Genomic DNA, 20,092 nt, shown 5'->3' on the forward strand with positions numbered 1-20,092 from the left:
TTACCCATACCTTCCAGCATTTTGTGTCTACCTAAACAGCACTTATCCACATGGTGGTGTGCCAGCAGGCTGGAGGAGTGGGCAAAGGCCTTGCCGCAGAGTGGGCAGGTGAAGGGGCGCTGGCTGGTGTGGACCCGCCGGTGCTCCAGCAGGTGGTCAAGCCGGGTGAAGCCCTTGCCACATTCAGCGCACACAAAGGGTCTCTCTCCGGTGTGTAACCGCTGGTGCTCCTGCAGCCCCCGTGTTCTCTTGTCACAGTGGGAGCAGCTGCTCACCGGTGTGGGTCTTCCGGTGCTGCCGCAACCCCCGCGAGCTGTCAAACTCCTCACCGCAGTACAGGCAGTCGTAGGGCTGGCCACTGGTGTGCACGCGCTGGTGAGACAGGGTGCGGGAAGCCATGGCAAAGCACTCTCCACACACCCGGCTAGGGACGAGATGGTCGCCAGCGTGCACCCGCTGGTGGGACAGCAGCTTGGAGGAGCGAGTGAAGCCCTTGCCGCACTGGACGCAGGTAAAGGGGCGCTCGCGGGTGTGGATGCGCTGGTGCTCCAGCAGGCTGCTGGACTGAGTGAAGCCCTTGCCGCACTGCACGCAGGTGTAGGGGCGCTCGCCGGTGTGGATGCGCTGGTGGTACAGCAGGCTGTCGGAGCGGCTGAAGCCCTTGCCGCAGTCGCTGCAGGTGTAGGGCCGTTCCCCGGTGTGGGTGCGCTGGTGGGACAGCAGGTGACTGGACTTAGTGAAGCCCTTGCCGCACTGGGCGCAGGTGTAGGGGCGCTCGCCGGTGTGGGTGCGCTGGTGGTACAGCAGGCTGTCGGAGCGGCTGAAGCCCTTGCCGCAGTCGCTGCAGGTGTAGGACCGTTCCCCGGTGTGGGTGCGCTGGTGGGACAGCAGGCTGGTGGACTGGGTGAAGCCCTTACCGCACTGGGTGCAGGTGTAGGGACGCTCGCCGGTGTGGGTGCGTTGATGCCCCAGCAGGTTTCTGAAGCGGGTGAAGTCCTTGCCGCATTCGCTGCAGGTATAGGGGCGCTCCCCAGGGTGCAGGCGCCTGTGCACCTTCAGGTCCGGCGACGACTTGAAGCCTTTTCCGCAGTCAGAGCAGGTGAAGGGCAGCTCACTGCTGTGCACCCGCCGGTGCTCCTGCAGCCCATACAACCGGGTAAAGCTCTTGCCGCAGGTGGAGCAGCCATAGGGCTTCTCGCCCGTGTGCACTTGTCGGTGTCTCTTCAGGTTATTCGCCACATTGAAGCTCTTGCCGCAGTCGGAGCAGGTGAAGGGCCTCTCCCCGGAGTGCACGCTCTTGTGCCGCTGCAGGTTTTCATAGCGGGAGAAGCTCTTGCCGCACTCCTAGCAGTCGAAGGGGCTTTCTCCGTGTGCAGCCGCTGGTGGGTCTCCAGCAGACTCGGGCTCTGCCAGGCCTTGCCACACACGTCGCACTCATAAAGCTTCTCCTTGTTGTGCCCCGTCATGTGGTCCTCCATCGAAGCTCAGCTGCACACCGAGCAGATGGGTGGGGGGTGGGGGGGGGGGGCTCACCGGCACCCTGGCCGCCTTCAATGGCCGCTCGCTTCCCTGTCTCTCCGTCCACAGCAACGGCTCCTAAACTCTGCAGGAAGAAAACACAGATGGTCAACAAGCTGGCAAACAGGACATCACTAGCACATATTGGGTGCGTTTATGGCTGAGGAAACTTATATAATTATGCGCGGCACAGTGACGCAGCGGTACAGTTGCTGCCTCACTGCCAGAGACCCGGGTACGATCCTGACTACGGGTGCTGTCTGTGCGGAGTTTGCACGTTCTCCCCTTGACCTGCGTGGGTTTTTACTCTGGGTGCTCCGGTTTCCTCCAACATTTCCAAGACATTCAGGGTTGTAGATTACTCGGCCTCCGAAAAATGTTAAATTGTTCCTAATGTGCGTAAGATAGTGCTAGTGTACGGGGTGATCGCTGGTCGGCGCGGACTAAACCAAAGAAGGGTCTCGACCCAAAATGTCACCCATTCATTCTCTCCACAGATGCTGCCTGACCTGCTGAGTTACTCCAGCACTTTGTATCTATCTTCTCCACAGATGCTGCCTTCTTCTTCTTATCGAGTCCACACACAAGATTAGAAGTTGTTCAGCAAGAGCTGAACACACTTCTCGGCATCTGCACAATGGTGTCTGTCTTGCGCTTCTTGCGCTTCTTGTGCTTCTTGTGCGTGGTGGTGGAAAGATTGGTTGAAACAGGGCCGCGACGTGAACGCTCTTTCCTTGACCCCAGATGCTGCCTGACCTGCTGAGTTACTTCAGCACTCTCTCTCTGTCTGTCTCTCTGTCACTCCCTCTCTCTGTGTCTCTTGTCTCTCTCTCTCTTGGTAACTTTCTCTCTTTCTCCCTCTCTCTATCTCACCAGGGCTGCCAACTTTCATGCTTTGAGCGCGAGAATCACGCATTTGAACAAACTCTCACGCCCTCACGCGGACCAGAAATTTCTCACACTCTGTGGTGAGAAATTCTGTGATCAACGAAAATTTCAAAACTGCATGGTGTTGGAGAGCCGGGGCTGAGGGAAGGATGGGAGCAGAACCAGCGGCGGGAATAGATGCGGGGATCCGGGGCTGGCGAGTCGCTCGCTGCAGCTCTGGCCATGGAGCAGTGCAAGAGTCCCGGGCCGTCGGAGACGTCGGAAGCGTTGCACAGCTGCCATGAGAGTGTCTTTCCCGAAGGGACAGACTCTCAAAGGGAGGTGGAGAGAGAGAGAGAGAGAGAGAGAGGGGGGAAGGAGACAGGGAGACAGTGGGGAGAGAGGGGTGAGAGGGTAGAGACAGAGGGGGTGTGAATGGAGAGAGAGAAGATGGAGAGGGGGGGAGAGAGAGGGGAGAGAGGGGTGAGAGTGAGGTGGGAGAGGGGTGAGAGGGAAGAAAGAGGGAAAAGAGAGAAGTGGTGGAGGGTGAGAGAATGGGGGAAGAGAGAGAGAGGGGGAGAGACAGAGGGGAGGAGACAGAGGGGGGGGAGACAGAGGGGGGAGACAGAGGGGGGGGGAGACAGAGGGGGGGAGACAGAGGGGGGGAGACAGAGGGGGGTAGACAGAGGGGGGAGACAGAGGGGGGGGAGACAGAGGGGGGGAGACAGAGGGGGGGGAGACAGAGGGGGGGGGGAGACAGAGGGGGGGGAGACAGAGGGGGGGGGACAGAGGGGGGGAGACAGAGGGCGGGAGACAGAGGGGGGGGGGACAGAGGGGGGGGGGGAGACAGAGGGGGGGGAGACAGAGGGGCGGGAGACAGAGGGGGGAGACAGAGGGGGGGAAGACAGAGGGGGGGGAGACAGAGGGGGGGAAGACAGAGGGGGGGGAGACAGAGGGGGGGAGACAGAGGGGGGGGAGACAGAGGGGGGGGGAGACAGAGGGGGGGGAGACAGAGGGGGGGGAGAGAGGGGGGGGAGACAGAGGCGGGAGAGAGAGAGGCGGGAGACAGAGGCGGGAGACAGAGGCGGGAGACAGAGGGGGGAGACAGAGGGGGGAGACAGAGGGGGGAGACAGAGGGGGGAGACAGAGGGGGGAGACAGAGGGGCGGGAGACAGAGGGGGGAGACAGAGGGGGGAGACAGAGGGGGGAGGCAGAGGGGGGAGGCAGAGGGGGGAGGCAGAGGGGGGGAGGCAGAGGGGGGGGGGAGAAACAGAGGGGGAGAAACAGAGGGGGAGAAACAGAGGGGGAGAAACAGAGGGGGAGAGAGAGGCAGGGCTGACAACCATGCATTGAGCGTGAGAATCACGCTTTTCGCCAAATTCTCTCTCGCTCTGTTGTGAGAAATTCTGTGATCAATGAAAATTTCAAAACTCATATCAACTGCATGGCCCGCAGGTGTTGGAAGCAGAGGCAGCGACAGGGACGGATGCGGACGGGGAGCGGGGCTGGCGAGTGTTAGCCGGGCTGGCAAGTCGCTCACTGCAGCTCCGGCCATGGAGCAGCCTCAGTGCATGGCGTTGGAAGCGTTGCGCCGCTGCCGTGAGAGTCTCTGTGCCAAACACTGACTGGAAGGCGTTTGCAGCCCAGGCCACCCTTGACTCCCACACGGACATTGATTCCTACACATCTCTGTTCTGGACTTTATAAACTCCACCATCAATAGTGTCACCTCCCTCAAACGGGTGACCATATTCCCGAATCAGAAGCCATGGATGAACAACGAGGTCAGGCTACTGCTGAAAGCACGGGACACCGCTTTCAGGTCAGGCGATGCTCGAGCCTACAGTTGATCCAGGGCTAACCTGAAGAGGGGCATCAAGAAGGCCAAGCACTGCCATAAACTCAGGATTGAGGAGCGCTTCAACAACTCCGACCCCCGACGCATGTGGCAAGGCATCCAGGCCATCACGGACTATAGACCCACCAACACCACCCCCACATCTAGCGACGCCTCTTTCCTTGAGGAGCTTAACCACTTCTATGGCCGCTTCGACAGGGACAATCTAGAGACAGCCATCAAGGCTGTGCTCCCTGCTGATCACCAACCCCTCACTTAACCCCTACGACGTGTACGTGGCACTGAGTAGGACTAATGCACGTAAGGCTGCTGGCCCTGACGGCATCCCCGGGCGCGTCCTCAGGGCCTGTGCTGCGCAGCTGACAGACATCTGGACTGACATCTTCAACCTGTCACTTGCCCAAGCAGTTGTCCCCACGTGCCTTAAAACCACCTCCATCGTGCCGGTGACAAAACACTCCACTGCGGCGAGCCTCAACGACTTCCGCCCAGTTGCACTTACTCCCATCATCACCAAGTGCTTCGAGATGCTGGTCCTGGCACACCTCAAAGGCTGCCTACCCCCCACATTGGATCCCTATCAGTTTGCCTACCGCAAGAACAGGAGTACGGAGGATGCCATCTCCACGGCACTTCACTCCGCCCTCTCCCACCTCGACAACAGAGACACTTACGTAAGAATGCTGTTCATCGATTACAGCTCAGCATTTAACACCATTATACCCTCTAAACTGATCACCAAACTCGGTGACCTGGGCATCGATCCCTCCCTCTGCAACTGGATACTGGACTTTCTAACCAACAGACCCCAGTCTGTTAGGTTAGACAAGCACACCTCTTCAACCCTCACCCTGAACATCAGCGTTCCACAGGGCTGTGTGCTGAGCCCCCTCCTCTACTCCCTCTTCACCTATGACTGCACACCTGTACATGGTACTAACACCATCATCAAGTATGCAGATGATACAACAGTGATTGGCCTCATCAGCAACAACGATGAGTCGGCCTATAGGGAGGAGGTCCAGCTCCTAGCAACATGGTGAGCTGACAACAGCCTGCCCCTTAACTCCAAGAAGACCAAGGAGCTCATTGTAGACTTCAGGAAGTCTAGGGACGGCACGCACACCCCCATCCACATTAACGGGACGGAGGTGGAATGTGTTTCCAGCTTCAGGTTCCTGGGGTCAACATCTCTGATGACCTCTCTTGGACGCACAATACCTCAACACTGGTCAAGCAGGCTCACCAGCGTCTCTTCTTCCTGAGGAGACTGAAGAAGGTCCATCTGTATCCTCAGATTCTGGTGAACATCTACCGCTGCACCATCGAGAGCATCCTTACCAACTGTATCACAGTATGGTATGGCAACTGCTCTGTCTCCGACCGGAAAGCACTGCAGAGGGTGGTGAAAATTGCCCAACGCATCACCGGTTCCTCGCTCCCCTCCATTGAGTCTGCCCAAAGCAAGCGTTGTCTGCAAAGGGCGCTCAGCATCGCCAAGGACTGTTCTCACCCCAACCATGGACTGTTTACCCTCCTACCATCCGGGAGGCGCTACAGGTCTCTCCGTTGCCGGAACAGCTTCCTCCCTGCGGCTGTCACTCTACTCAACCCTGTACCTCGGTGACTGCCAATCACACACCCCCCCCCCCGGACACTCCTCCCACAGGAAAAACACTATGACTGTATACATGTAAATAGTTTTATTTATTGAAATCATATTCTATGTCACTCTTCCAGGGAGATGCTAACTGCCTTTCGTTGTCTCTGTACTGTACACTGACAATGACAATTAAAGTTGAATCAGAATCTGAATCTGAATCTGAAATTCGCCCAGGTGACCGGCATGGATCAGGCTGCGGCTCGGTGCATCCTGGAGGACAACCAGTAGCAGCTGGAAGTAAGTACCAAGCACTGGGTGAAATGGTGGAAGATAGTGGACTTCAAATGGGTGTGGTTGGAGAAAGCATCCTGCTTGCCTGCTAGATTTTCACTTACTGTAACTGCAGGAAAGATGTTCCCTATGTTGGGGGAGTTCAGAACCAGCGGTCACAGTTTAAGAATAAAGGGGGGGGGGGCAGTTATGACTGAGACGAGGACAAATCTTCTTCACACAGAGAGTTGTGGATCTGTGGAATTCTCTGCCACAGAAGGCAGTGGAGGCCAATTCACTGGATGTTTTCAAGGGAGTTACATTTAGTTCTCGGGGCTAACAAAATCAAGGGACATGGGGGGGAAAACAGGAAATTTTAGATGAATAATCATGATCATATTGAATGGCAGTGCTGGTTCGAAGGGCCGATCGCCTATTCCTGCACTTATTTTCTATGTTTCTATGCTTGAGTATATGGCGATAAAACTCGGATCACTTCTTCTTCTTTCGTGTGGCGTGCACAGCCTACAGTTGTTGGACAACTTGTTGTATTTGATCTTCCGTTTGTGCACGTCAAGTTGATTGCATTAGTCGAAACAGTGCGGACTACGTGAAGATTGCAATCTTCCACCCCAATCACTTGATTTTGAAGCATTCATGCATGGTGGAGGTATAATGTAGTCATAGAGTGATACAGTGTAAAAACAGGCCCTTCGGCGCAATTTGCCCACACCCGCCAACATGTCCCAGCTACGCTACCTGCTTTTGGTCCATACCTCCAAACCTGTCCAATCCATGTATCAGTCTAACTTTTTCTTAAATGTTGGGATGGTCCCTGCCTCAACAACTTCCTCTGGCAGCTTGTTCCATACACCCATCACCCTTTGTGTGGATAAAGTTACCCCTTAAAAAGTTAACTCTTAAAAATACTTCATGCAAAAAAACATTGAAATCATACTTCTACAATGCACTAAAACATGATTTTAATACATCAAATGTCAAAAAGTCCCTACCATGGGAGGGGGGACACCCTTCTTCCACACCCTCTCCCCACTCGGTTGCTCCACTCCCTCACCGGGTACCCCCAAGGCCAGTGATCAGTGATCGCTCAGCCTCCCCCCTTTCAAAAACACTCGACGGAGAACACTGCCAGATGTGAGCGGGGAACTGAGGCCAGTTGTCCGTGATGTCTGGATCCCAATGCTCAGCACTTCATGTTTCGGAGTTAGCTAATGTTATTGATTTGTAATGAGCCTGATTTGTAATTAGTTGACAAAACCTTAATTTATTAATCTGGAATATCCAGGGGGATGGGATAAGTGTAATATTAAATGACATGAAATGTGTCAGGCTGTCTGTCACAACATACAGCCGATAACCCATTATTTCCTTCAGTTAAATATTGGGAAGGTAGCACTATTGTCATTTGCCACTCAATTATTATGTTTGTTTACCTCACTGACTATTTCTAACCCCCCCCCCCCCCCAATTCCTTTGACAGGTTGAATAGAAATGTCCCCAAACTCGTTGTTTTATTAATTGAACATGGAGATGAACATCCTCAAGGAGTGTAATCAGATGGAAACTGATTCAGATGCGATGTTTAAGAACTTGTTCAAAGAAGGGGCATATTTTAAAGTAGTGACAGAGATTCTTGCAGGGGAATATGTGAGGAGATTATTATTTGTCTTTAGTTTTAGCTTGAACCAGGACATCTGAAGATTCAAAGTTTGATATAGTAATTGTGCTGATACTGACCCCAACCAACCACATAATGAATATCATACATTCAGGAGGTTTTACTTTTATGATGCCATTTAAACTTCACTTGGATTTCAATCACTTCAATGTAAAAGTAATTGGGAATGGGGTGCATTGGAACAACAATTTGCCCTTGGTTGTTCCAATGTAATGTAATAATGTATGCATGTTGGTAGGTTGCAATCAAAACAAAGATCTTTTTACCATTGTTGTGTTATGAATACCACAGAAAATATGATGTACTCTCAAGATCACATTTAATAGAATAATATTGCTTAAATATATAGTTATTGGACTTTGCATTTCGGAAAAGTCCCAGCTGAGAGGAAGACAGCAAAATACTGAAAATATTGGGGGTGAAAATAACTTCAGGACAGTTTGTTACGAAAATGAAAGAAATGGTAACAGAATACTTCTACAGCTGAGTGACCATAATTTTATGGATGAGAAATTGTGTTCAACCAATTGATGACTTATTTGACAAAGTAACTCGCATGTTAGATAACAAGGAAGCCAATGAATGTAGCAAATTTTGTTATCCATAATTTGATCTGTGAAATGCCCCACATAAAGGATTACTGCATTAGATAAGCACCTGGGGAGTTGAACGTAACAGGTTAAGTCCAGGGGGCCAGATATGGGGCTTTATGTGTGGGCCAGATATATTGTCAGTGCAAAGGGGCTTGGAGCAAGGCCAAGTTTGCATCCAGAGTCAAGGTCTGGAATAGTACAAGGTGTGCAGTCAAAGCTGGGACCAGGGGTGTGTTCAGCACTGGGAACCTAAGCAGGTAAGCAGCTATGATCAGGGTAGAATAGGGGGCCAGGTGTAAGGCTGGACTCAGGGACATGAATGAGAGAAGGTATGCAACTGGAGTCAGGGCCAGGAGTAGTACCAGGTGTGCAGTGAGACCCAGGTTGGTCAACATGGGCCAAGTGTTTGATTACAACCTGATTTCCATACATGAATACACTAAGATCATTCATGTGCTGCACGTGTTGATCAGAGCCTGGGCTTTACTGTGGAATGTAATTAGGAATGTAATTTAGCCTAACCTTATTCATAGCTAATCCAATTTAAAGCATATATATTGCATTCAAGTGGCAGTTAAAAGACTTGCTACAGTATGCACCATATTGCACAATTTCAAGCTGAAAAATGCAAACGTTCCGTACCAATGGGAGGGGGACACCCTCCTCCCACACCTTCCACCCCCCCGGTCGCAACGCTCCCTCGGGCTTGGTCCCTCGCAATTTCTCACTCCCAACTCTCACCCAATGTTGGCAGCCCTGGAGAGAGAGAGACAGACAGAGAGACAGAGAGACAGAGAGACAGACAGACAGACAGACAGAGCAGTGATCCTCCCATTCTGGAACCAAGATGGAAGTAATTTGAAAACAAATGGAGTTAGTTGTCCATCCGGAATGGGCAGCCGTACTGAAGCTGTGCGAAGATTTGAGAATAAGGCTGACATTGCAAATATATGGGTCCAGCCTCCCTTATTTCCCTTTGGCTACGGATCTTTCACTCAGATTTAGAAGGTGTGTTTTATTGATAAGAAAATGTATAATTACACTAAAGTGCCTGTCCCACTTTCACGACCTAATTCACGACCTTTTTTACTCGTGGACATTTTTCATCATGATAGAAAAAACGCCCCGACCTACTTGATGCCACGAGTACCTATGAGCATCGCCGCCTCCTACCTCATGACGACCAATGCTGCGAGTATGAGTCAAGGGCAAACTCGGCAGAGGTAGTGAATTAGGTCGTGAAAGTGGGTCAGGCCCTTAACTTTTTTCTTTGTTCTTTGAGTGGAGCCCGAGAAGCACTGAGCAACGTGTGTGCTCTTTGTAATCTCGCCACTCCCGTCTCCCTATCCCAGGGTACTTAAGGAAGTGGCTCAAGAAATCGTGGATGCATTGGTGATAATTTTCCAATGTTCTATAGACTCAGGATCAGTTCCTGTGCATTGGATGGTGGCCAATGTTATTCCACTCTTTAAGAAAGGCGGGAGAGAGAAAACAGGGAATTATAGACCAGTTAGCCTGCAATCGGTGGTGGGGAAGATGCTGGAGTCAATTATAAAAGATGAAATAGCCGCACATTTGGATAGCAGCAACAGGATCGGTCCGAGTCAGCATGGATTTACGAAGGGGAAATCATGCTTAACTAATATTTTGGAATTTTTGAAGATGTAACTAGGAAATGGACAAGGGAGAGCCAGTGGATGTAGTGTACCTGGACTTTCAGAAATCATTTGATAAGGTCCCACATAGGAGAATAGTGGGCAAAATTAGGGCACATGGTATTGGGGGTGGAGTGCTGACATGGATTGAAAATTGGTTGGCAGACAGGAAACAGAGAGTGGGGATTAACGTGTCCCTTTCAGAATGGCAGGCAGTGACTAGTGGGGTACCGCAAGGCTCAGTGCTGGGACTGCAGCTATTTACAATATACATTAATGATTTGGATGAAGGGATTCAAAGTAACATTAGCAAATTTGCAGATGACACAAAGCTGGGTGGCAATGTGAACTGTGAGGAGGATGCTGTGAGAATGAAGGGTGACTTGGACAGGTTGGGGGAGTGGGCAGATGCATGGCAGATGAAGTTTAATGCGGATAAATGTGAGGTTATCTACTTTGGTAGCAAAAAAGGGAAGGCAGATTACTATCTATATGGCGTCAAGTTGGGAAAAGGGGAAGTACAGCGGGATCTGGGGGTCCTTGTTCATCAGTCGATGAAAGTAAGCATGCAGGTACAGCTGGCAGTGAAGAAAGCGAATGGCATGGTAGCCTTTATAACAAGAGTCGTCGAGTATAGGAGCAAAGAGGTCCTTCTGCAGTTGTACAGAGCCCTAGTGAGACCACACCTGGAGTATTGTGTGCAGTTTTGTTCCCCTAATTTGAGGAAGGACATTCTTGCTATTGTGGGAGTGCAGCTAAGGTTTACAAGGTTAATTCCTGGGATGGCAGGACTGTCATAGGCTGAGAGAATGGAGCAGCTGGGCTTGTATACTCTGGAGTTTAGAAGAATGAAAGGGGATCTCATTGAAACATATAAGATTGTTAAGGGTTTGGTCACGCTGGAGGCAGGAAACATGTCCCCGATGCCGGGGCAGTCCAGAACCAGGGGCCACAGTTTAAGAATAAAGGGGTAGGCCATTGAGAACAGAGATGAGGAAACACTTTTTTACACAGAGTTGTGAGGAATTCTCTGCCTGTGGTGGTGGAGGCTGGTTCTCTGGATGCTTTCAAGAGAGAGCTAGATAGGGCTCTTAAAGATAGCGGAGTCAGGGGATATGGGGAGAAGGCAGGAACGGGGTATTGATTGTGGATGATCAGCCATGATCACATTGAATGGCGGTGCTGGCTCGAAGGGCCGAATGGCCTCCTCCTGCACCTATTGTTTATTGTCTGACGATTTGATTAAAGATTGCTTTGGTTTTACCTTTAACAATTTTGATGTCTTCTTAGGAAATCTGAGAACATGGGCCTCCTCCGTCCACCCCCCCCCCCCCCCCCCCCCCGACATTACTCCTCCCTCCACCCCCACACCCCCCCCCCCCCCCCCCGACATTACGCCTCCCCCCCCCCCCCCCCCCCCTCCCCCGACATTACTCCTCCCTCCACCCCCCGGCCGGGCCGCCCACCCATCTGCCCCTAGATCAGGCCCGGCCCAGCAACATCCCCGAGCTCTCCGCCAACCCCAGGCCCGGTCACTGTGAGCGTCTCCCGGTGCGAGACGGCGGCCTGGACCCGCCCCCGGTCCCCGCCCCGCCCGCCCGGGTACTCACGGCTCAGCCCGTCCGCCCGTTGCCCCGGAGACAGAGACAGAGACCGCGGGTGGAGCGTAGACTCTCCGCTCCGCTCACCCCGCCCCGCCCCGCCTGGAGGACCATCTGTCATCCGCTTCCCAGCCTGGAGGACCATCTGTCACCCGCTCGCCCCGCCCCGCCTGGAGGACCATCTGTCATCCACTCACCCCGCCTGGAGGACCATCTGTCATCCACTCGCCCCGCCTGGAGGACCATCTGTCATCCGCTCGCCCCGCCTGGAGGACCGGCCCGAGCCGAGCGCGCACCCGGAATGACGTAACGGACGCCCTGCCTTCCACAAGACAAAGATGAAAGGTTATAGAGGAGCTCGAGTATCTTTGCCACAAGCGACCCGATCCCTAAAGATTCTTGCTTATCCCGTCCTACAGGGCCCACACAGGCCGGGCCGGGGGTCCCAGCCCCTACAGGGCCCACACAGGCCGGGGGTCCCAGCCCCTACAGGGCCCACACAAGCCGGCCGGGAGGTCCCAGGGTGAGAGCAGCAGAGGGTCCCGACTGTCTCAACCCCAGACAGTGAGTGACTCACAGGATAACTTTCAACAGCACACACAGCCCTGTCCAGGCAATAACAGGCAGAAACTGGCAAAAGTAAGTAGGCACCTGTCGAGTAAATCACACATTCTCACAGATCTGGTTCAACTATGATTATTGAGTAACACATGAAAGAATGAGAAATTGCGAGGGAGCGTAGTGACGGGGGGGGGGGGGGGGAGGAGGCTGTGGGATGGGGGGGGGGACCCCCTCCTCCCATGGTAGGGAGCTTTTGCATTTTTCAGCTTGAAATTGTGCAATCTGGTGCATACCGTAGCGAGTCTTTTAACTTACACTTGAATGCATCATTTATGCTTTAAATTGATTTAGGTATGAATAAGGTTAGGCTAAATTTCATTCCTAATTACATTCCACAATATAGGCCAGGCCCAGATCAACAGGTGCAGCACAATAATGACTATATTCATGTATGTAAATCAGATTATATTAATGCTGTCTTGCATATATATAGAGAAAAACACAGAGAAACAAAGCAAAAGTCAGACTTCCATCACTGTTCTGCACAAATAAATCAATCAACCTTGTTCAAGAAGAACTGCAGATGCTGGAGAATTGAAGGTAGATAAAATTGCTGGAGAAACTCAGCAGGTGCGGCAGCATCTATGGCAACGTTTCAGGCCGAAATAGGCAACGTTTAGGGCCGAAACCCTTCTTCAGACCGTTTCAACCTTACCCTTTGAATATAGAAACAAGACGAAAATAATGCCACATATTCAATCATATACGGTTCAATGAAATTAAGATATATATGTAAAAATACATATGGAAACAGGCCCTTCCGCCCACCAAGTCCACACCGACCAGCAATCTGTCATACCAATTCCATCCATCACGCCAGGGACAATTTACAGAAGCCAATTAACCTACATAGAAACATAGAAAATAGGTGCAGGAATAGGCCATTCGGTCCTTCGAGCCTGTACCGCCATTCAATTATGATCATGGCTGATCATCCAACTCAGTATCCTGTACCTGCCTTCTCTCCATACCCCCTGATCCTTTTAGCCACAAGGGCCACATCCAACTCCCTTTTAAATATAGCCAATGAACTGGCCTCCACTACCTTCTGTGGCAGAGAATTCCACAGATTCACCACTCTCTGTATAAAAAATGTTTTTCTCATCTCGGTCCTAAAAGACTTCTCCCTTATCCTTAAACTGACCCCTTGTTCTGGACTTCCCCAACATCGGGAATAATCTTCCTGCATCTAGCCTGTCCAACCCCTTAAGAATGTTGTAAGTTTCTATAAGATCCTCTCTCAATCTTCTAAATTATAGTGAGTACAAGCGAAGTCTATCCAGTCTTTCTTCATATGAAAGTCCCGCCATCCCAGGAATCAGTCTTGTGAACCTTCTCTGTACTCCCTCTATGGCAAGAATGTCTTTCCTCAGATTAGGAGACCAAAACTGTATGCAATACTCCAGGTGTGGTCTCACCAAGACCCAGTACAACTGCAGTAGAACCTCCCTGCTCTTATACTCAAATCCTTTTGCTATGAATGCTAACATACCATTCGCTTTCTTCACTGCCTGCTGCACCTGCACACCTGAATTTATTATGGGGAACAAGGAAATGGCAGATGAGTTGAACAGGTATTTTGGATCCATCTTCACAAAGGAGGACACAAACAATCTTCCTGATATAGTAGTGGCCAGAGGATCTGGGATGACAGAGGAACTGAAGGAAATCCACATTAGGCAGGAAATAGTGTTGGATAGACTGATGGAACTGAAGGCTGATAAACCCCCAGGGCCTGATGGTCTGCATCCCAGGGTACTTAAGGAAGTGGCTCTAGAAATCGTGGTGCATTGGTGATAATTTTCCAATGTTCTATAGACTCAGGAACAGTTCCTGTGGATTGGAGGGTAGCTAATGTTATCCCACGTTTTAAGAAAGGCGGGAGAGAGAAACGGGGAATTATAGACCAGTTAGCCTGACATCGGTGGTGGGGAAGATGCTGGAGTCAATTATAAAAGATGAAATAGCCACACATTTGGATAGCAGTAACAGGATCGGTCCGAGTCAGCATGGATTTACGAAGGGGAAATCATGCTTGACTAATCTCCTGGGATTTTTTGAGGATGTAACTCAGAAAATGGACAAACTAGAGCCAGTGGATGTAGTGTGCCTGGACTTTCAGAGAGCATTTGATAAGGTCCCACGTAGGAGATTAGTGGGTAAAATTATGGTACATGGTATTGGGGGTGGAGTGCTGACATGGATAGAAAATTGGTTGGCAGCCAGGAAACAGAGAGTGGGGATTAACGGGTCCCTTTCAGAATGGCAGGCAGTGACTAGTGGGGTACCGCAAGGCTCGGTGCTGGGACCGCAGCTATTTACAATATGCATCAATGATTTGGATGAAGGGATTCAAAGTAACATTAGCAAATTTGCAGATGACACAAAGCTGGGTGGCAGTGTAAACTGTGAGGAGGATGCTATGAGAATGCAGGGTAACTTGGACAGGTTGGGGGAGTGGGCAGATGCACGGCAGATGAAGTTTAATGCAGATAAATGTGAGGTTATCCACTTTGGTAGCAAAAACAGGAAGGCAGATTACTATCTAAATGGTGTCAAGTTGGGAAAAGGGGAAGTACAATGGGATCTGGGGGTCCTTGTACATCAGTCTATGAAAGTACGAAAGCGAATGGCATGTTGGCCTTTATAACAAGAGGAATCGAATATAGGAGCAAAGAGGTCCTTCTCAGTATCAGTATTCCTTTAATATCATTTCCCTGAGTACTCGCATACACAGAGGAAACGAAAAAACGTTGCTCAATCGGTTACCATTCAGTGTATAAATAAAAACAAAAAGGATAATACATAGAAAGAGGACTAAAATTAACAATATAATAAAAACAGACAGTCCGATCGACAGCGGCTTTACTGCAGTGGGTCTGGATGTGTTGGTGAGCGATATTTTGGGAGGGGCAAAGCCCGTTAATCAGTCTTATTGCCTGTGGGAAGAAGCTGGGGAGCATACTCAGTTGTAGTTGTACAGAGCCCTAGTGAGACCCCACCTGGAGGATTGTGTGCAGTTTTGGTCACTTAATTTGTGGAAGGACATTCTTGCTATTGAGGGAGTGCAGCGTAGGTTTACAAGGTTAATTCCCGGGATAGCGGGACTGTCATATGCTGAGAGAATGGAGCAGCTGGGCTTGTACACTCTGGAATTTAGAAGGATGAGAGGGTTTCTCATTGAAACATATAAGATTGTGAAGGGTTTGGACACGCTAGAGGCAGGAAACATGTTCCCGATGTTGGGGGAGTCCAGAACCAGGGGCCACAGTTTAATTCTCTGCCTCAGAGGGCGGTGGAGGCAGGTTCTCTGGATGCTTTCAAGAGAGAGCTAGATGAGGCTCTTATAAATAGCGTAGTGAGGGGATATTGTGAGAAGGCAGGAACGGGGAACTGATTGTGGATGATCAGCCATGACCACGGTGCTGTATCGAAGGGCCGAATGGCCAACTCCTGCACCTATTGTCTATTGAGGCGTCGACTGTGCCTGAGACAAAGGGGAGCCCCCAGCTCTAAGATCTGAACTATAGTGAAAGTTCGGGCAGACTTTAATACAATTCTCAGCACAAAGAGTCAATATGTTGATATTCTGCATTAAATAACAGAGGGAGAAAGAAATGCTTTTGCTCTATAGATCTGTCATCAACACGCATGCGCCGGATTGTTCCCGCCCCCTCTGTGTCTCCGCCTCCACTATTGGCTGAGACCAGTGACGGACACCGCCGGTAGCCAATGGGAACAGAGGGGCGGGCGCAGCGTGCGCTGACGGTTGGAGGGTCAGGTGACCGGTGGCGGCGCGCGCGGCCGTCAAAGCGTCTCCGCGCCTGCGTGACGCACACGCGCAAAGGGCGCGCCTCAGGAGAGCGATGACGAAGCTGCCCGGTGATTGACAGCGCATGGGGGCGGGGCCAACAGCGCATCACCGCCCAGTGCGGCAGGTTCAATCCCCACCCCCGACCACAGCAACACATCACATCCAATGCATCCCATACATGGATAATATTTAATTAATGGAAACTGACATTCATCACCTGCTCGACCTTGGAAGGTGGCAATAAACGCTCAGATGGATGCAAATATTAATGTAATTTGCCATGTAAAGTGGGACAGGAAGCATCTCTGGAGAGAAGGAATGGGTGACCTTCCTGGTCGAGACACAGAATCAGTCAGGGTCGGCTGTGGGCCGAGGAGCTTTATTCTGCAGTTTCGTGACCCAAGTCACCAAACTACATGAAATGTTCACATATTGTGTAAAAAAAATTATATAAATCACCCCTGAAACTCGATATGAAGAAGACTTGCACATTTTTATTAAATTAGAGAAAAACCGGAAAATGTTCGGGTAATTTTTAGTCCAATCAAAGCACGTTTAACATTGAGTTGTCTGCCAGTTGTTTCAGGCTAGCACACAACATGGCTAAGGGGGCTTCACAGATGCCTGTTTTACTGGAGATTCCGATTTGTTGTTCTGTGGAATAAATGTCGTGGAAACTTGCAGCAGGTAATTGTATTTAGTGGGAAAAGCATTAAAAAGGCTGAAGAAAATACTGCGAAGTGGATTAAAGTGCAAGAAAGCCTTGAAAGCAAAGTCCCTGCTGAGGTCCTGGAACACAAAGATTTAGACAGCCAGGGACCAACTCTAACTAAAAGGTAAGATCTAACGTCTGAATTTATGAAAATCTATCTGTATGGAGTTTAATTAATTTAATTGCACCCTTTTATAATGTGAATAAATTCATTCATTCATTCACTTACTTCATTTATTCACTTACTTTATTCATTCATGAAATTGAGGGCCTAAACTATATGTATCCAAGACACAGTAAATTAAACATTGTCACTAATGCCAGCTTGTTGTAGAGTAATAAGTCTTTAACAGCTAATCTCGGAGCTGCCTGCGAAAACTTAACGGGAAAAAGTGCTCCGACCGGACATACGTACTTGCGGTAAAGTGAAGCCGCGGTCTCAATTAATAAGCGGCCGATTCGCGAATGCGGAGCCGCGGATCATCTCCGCGGGCGGGGGGCTGTACATAGTGCCGTCTATAGCGGTCGTTTTCAGACCCCGACAACGGGGGGAAAATTTTGAGAAACTTTTGAGAACGTTTTGAGGAAGTTTTGGAGAGATAGAGGGAGAGAGAGAGGGATGAGGGAGAGAGGGATGAGGGACGAGGGAGAGCGAAGTATTCACTTCTCCCTCCCTCTCTGGTCGTCACGGTGGCCCAGCGGTAGAGTTGCCGCCTCACGGCGCCAAAGACCCCGGTTCGATCCTGACCACGGGCGCTGTCTGTGCGGAGTTTGCACGTTCTCTCCCCGTCACCTGCGTGGGTTTTCTCCGGGCACTACGTTTTCCTCCCACAATTCAAAGACGTGCAGGTTTGTAGGTTAATTGACGTGTGTGTGTGTTAGTGTTAGTGTTAGTGTCCGTGGATCGCTGGTCGGCAAGGACCCGTTGGGCCAAAGGGCCTGATTTCGTGCTGTCTCTCTAAACTAAACTAGTGTGTGAACGGGCGATTGCTGGCCGGCACGGACTCGGTGGGCCGAAGGGCCTGTTTCTGCGCTGTATCTCCAAACTAAACTAGTGTGTGAACGGGCGATTGCTGGCCGGCACGGACTCAGTGGGCCGAAGGGCCTGTTTCTGTGCTGTATCTCTAGACTAACTGGACTAAACTGATTGAAGAACATAATTCAAACATCAAGTTGTCCACAAAGTGTAAAAGATGTTTTCATTTTATTTGGAAAGGACACTAAAGAAAACAGAGAAAGAGTTGAGTATAGGAGCAAAGAGGTCCTTCTGCAGTTGTACAGGGCCCTGGTGAGACCACACCTGGAGTATTGTGTGCAGTTTGGGCATGTTGGCCTTCATAACAAGAGGAGTTGAGTCTAGGAGCAAACAGGTCCTTCTGCAGTTGTACAGGGCCCTGGTGAGACCACACCTGGAGTATTGTGTGCCCACACATACGCACGCCCTCCACGCGCGCACGCAAGAATGCCACCACTGAAGTTAACTAACGATTGAATTTAATAGGTGGTAGACACAAATGCTGGAGAAACTCAGCGGGTGAGGCAGCATCTATGGAGCGAAGGAAATAGGCAACGTTTCGGGTCGAGCCCCATCTTCAGATGCTGGGGTCAAACTTGCAAATCTGCTTCGAAAGTGAAAACTGCAATTCCATTAAAATTCATCCCTCTCTCTCCCCTATCTTTCTCTCTCCCTCTCCTCTCTCTCGAAAATCGAAGGTAGACACAAAATGCTGGAGTAACTCAGCAGGTGAGGCAGTATCTACGGAGCGAAGGAATAGGTGACGATTCGGGTCGAGACCCTTCTTCAGACTCAAGAACCATTTCCTTCGTTCCATAGATGCTGCCTCACACGCTGAATTTCTCCAGCATTTTTGTCTAACAACAAGTGAAATCACCTTCACTGGATAATAGACAACAGGTGCAGGAGTAGGCCATTCGGCCCTTCGAGTCAGCACCGCCATTCAATGTGATCATGGCTGATCTTCCCCAATCAGTACCCCGTTCCTGCCTTCTCCCCATATCCCCTGACCGCTATCTTTAAGAGCCCTCTTGAAAGCATCCAGAGAACCGGATCTCTTGAAAGCATCCAGAGAACCGGCCTCCACCACCCTCTGAGGCTGAAAATCCCACAGATTCACAACTCTCTGGGTGGAAAAGTTTCTCCTCATCTCAGTCCCAAATGGCCACAAATTCATAACTCTCTGGGTGGAAAAGGTTCTCCTCATATCAGTCCTAAATGGCCGACCACTTATTCTTAAACTGTGGCCCTTGGTTCTGGATTCCACCCAACATCGGGAACATGATTCCTGCCTCTAGCATGTCCAAACCCTTAATAATCTTATATGTTTCAATAAGATACCCTCTCATCCTAAATTCCAGAGTGCACAAGCCCAGCTGCTCCATTCTCTCAGCATATGACAGTCCAGCCATCCCGGGAATTAACCTGGTGAACCTACGCTGGGCTCCCTCAATAGCAAGAATGTCCTTCCTCAAATTAGGAGACCAAAACTGCACACAATACTCCAGGTGTGGTCTCACCAGGGCCCTGTACAACTGCAGAAGGACCTCTTTACTCCTCAACTCCACTTGTTATGAAGGCCAACAGGCAAAAACTGCACACAATATTCCAAGTGTGATCTCACTAGGGATGGTGGGAGAGAGAGAGGGAGAGAGAGACGGGAAGAGAGAGACGGGGAGAGAGAGGGGGAGAGAGAGAGGGGGAGAAGGGGAGAGAGAGGGAGTGAGGCAAAGAGGGAGGGAGAGAGAGAGAGAGGTAGAGAGGACGAGATGGAGAGGTAGAGAGGAAGGCAGGGAGAGAGAGAGGCAGAGAGGGGGAGAGAGAGGGAGAGAAAGGGAGCGAAAGGGAGAGAGAGAGGCAGAGGGAGAGAGAGAGGAGAGAGGGAGGGAGGGAGATAAGTGGGGGAAAGAGAGAGGGGCAGGGAGGAGGAGAGGGGGAGAGAGAAGGGGAGAGAGAGGCACAGAGAGAGGCGGAGAGAGGGGGGAAATAGGTCAGCCATGGTTGCAAGGCGGAGTGGGATCGGTAAGTTGGCGATATGCAGAGTACTGCCCTGCTGACTACAAATTCAGAAAGGTCCAATTCAGTCAATGCCAAGTGTGGGCTAGCAGAAGTGAAATGGGCCGAAGGGCATTTTCCGGACGCTCTGGGCTCCCCACATCCACGCCGTTGCCCCGCAAGGTCGGCTTGGTGACTTTGGGGGAGTTATTGGGGCAAATGGTTTGGAAATGAGACAGAAACCGGCCTGCAGGGCCACATTAAGTGTGAA

At 50.8% G+C, this 20,092-nt stretch overlaps 1 pseudogene; it reads right to left on the reverse strand.

Moving 5' to 3' along the window:
• Positions 1-267: 267 nt before the first annotated feature.
• The window catches only part of LOC116982315, a 57,629-nt pseudogene continuing 37,804 nt past the window's right edge, over positions 268-20,092 (reverse strand).

Source organism: Amblyraja radiata, chromosome 16, assembly GCF_010909765.2.
Source record: "Amblyraja radiata isolate CabotCenter1 chromosome 16, sAmbRad1.1.pri, whole genome shotgun sequence".
Classification (NCBI taxonomy): Eukaryota; Metazoa; Chordata; class Chondrichthyes; order Rajiformes; family Rajidae; genus Amblyraja; species Amblyraja radiata.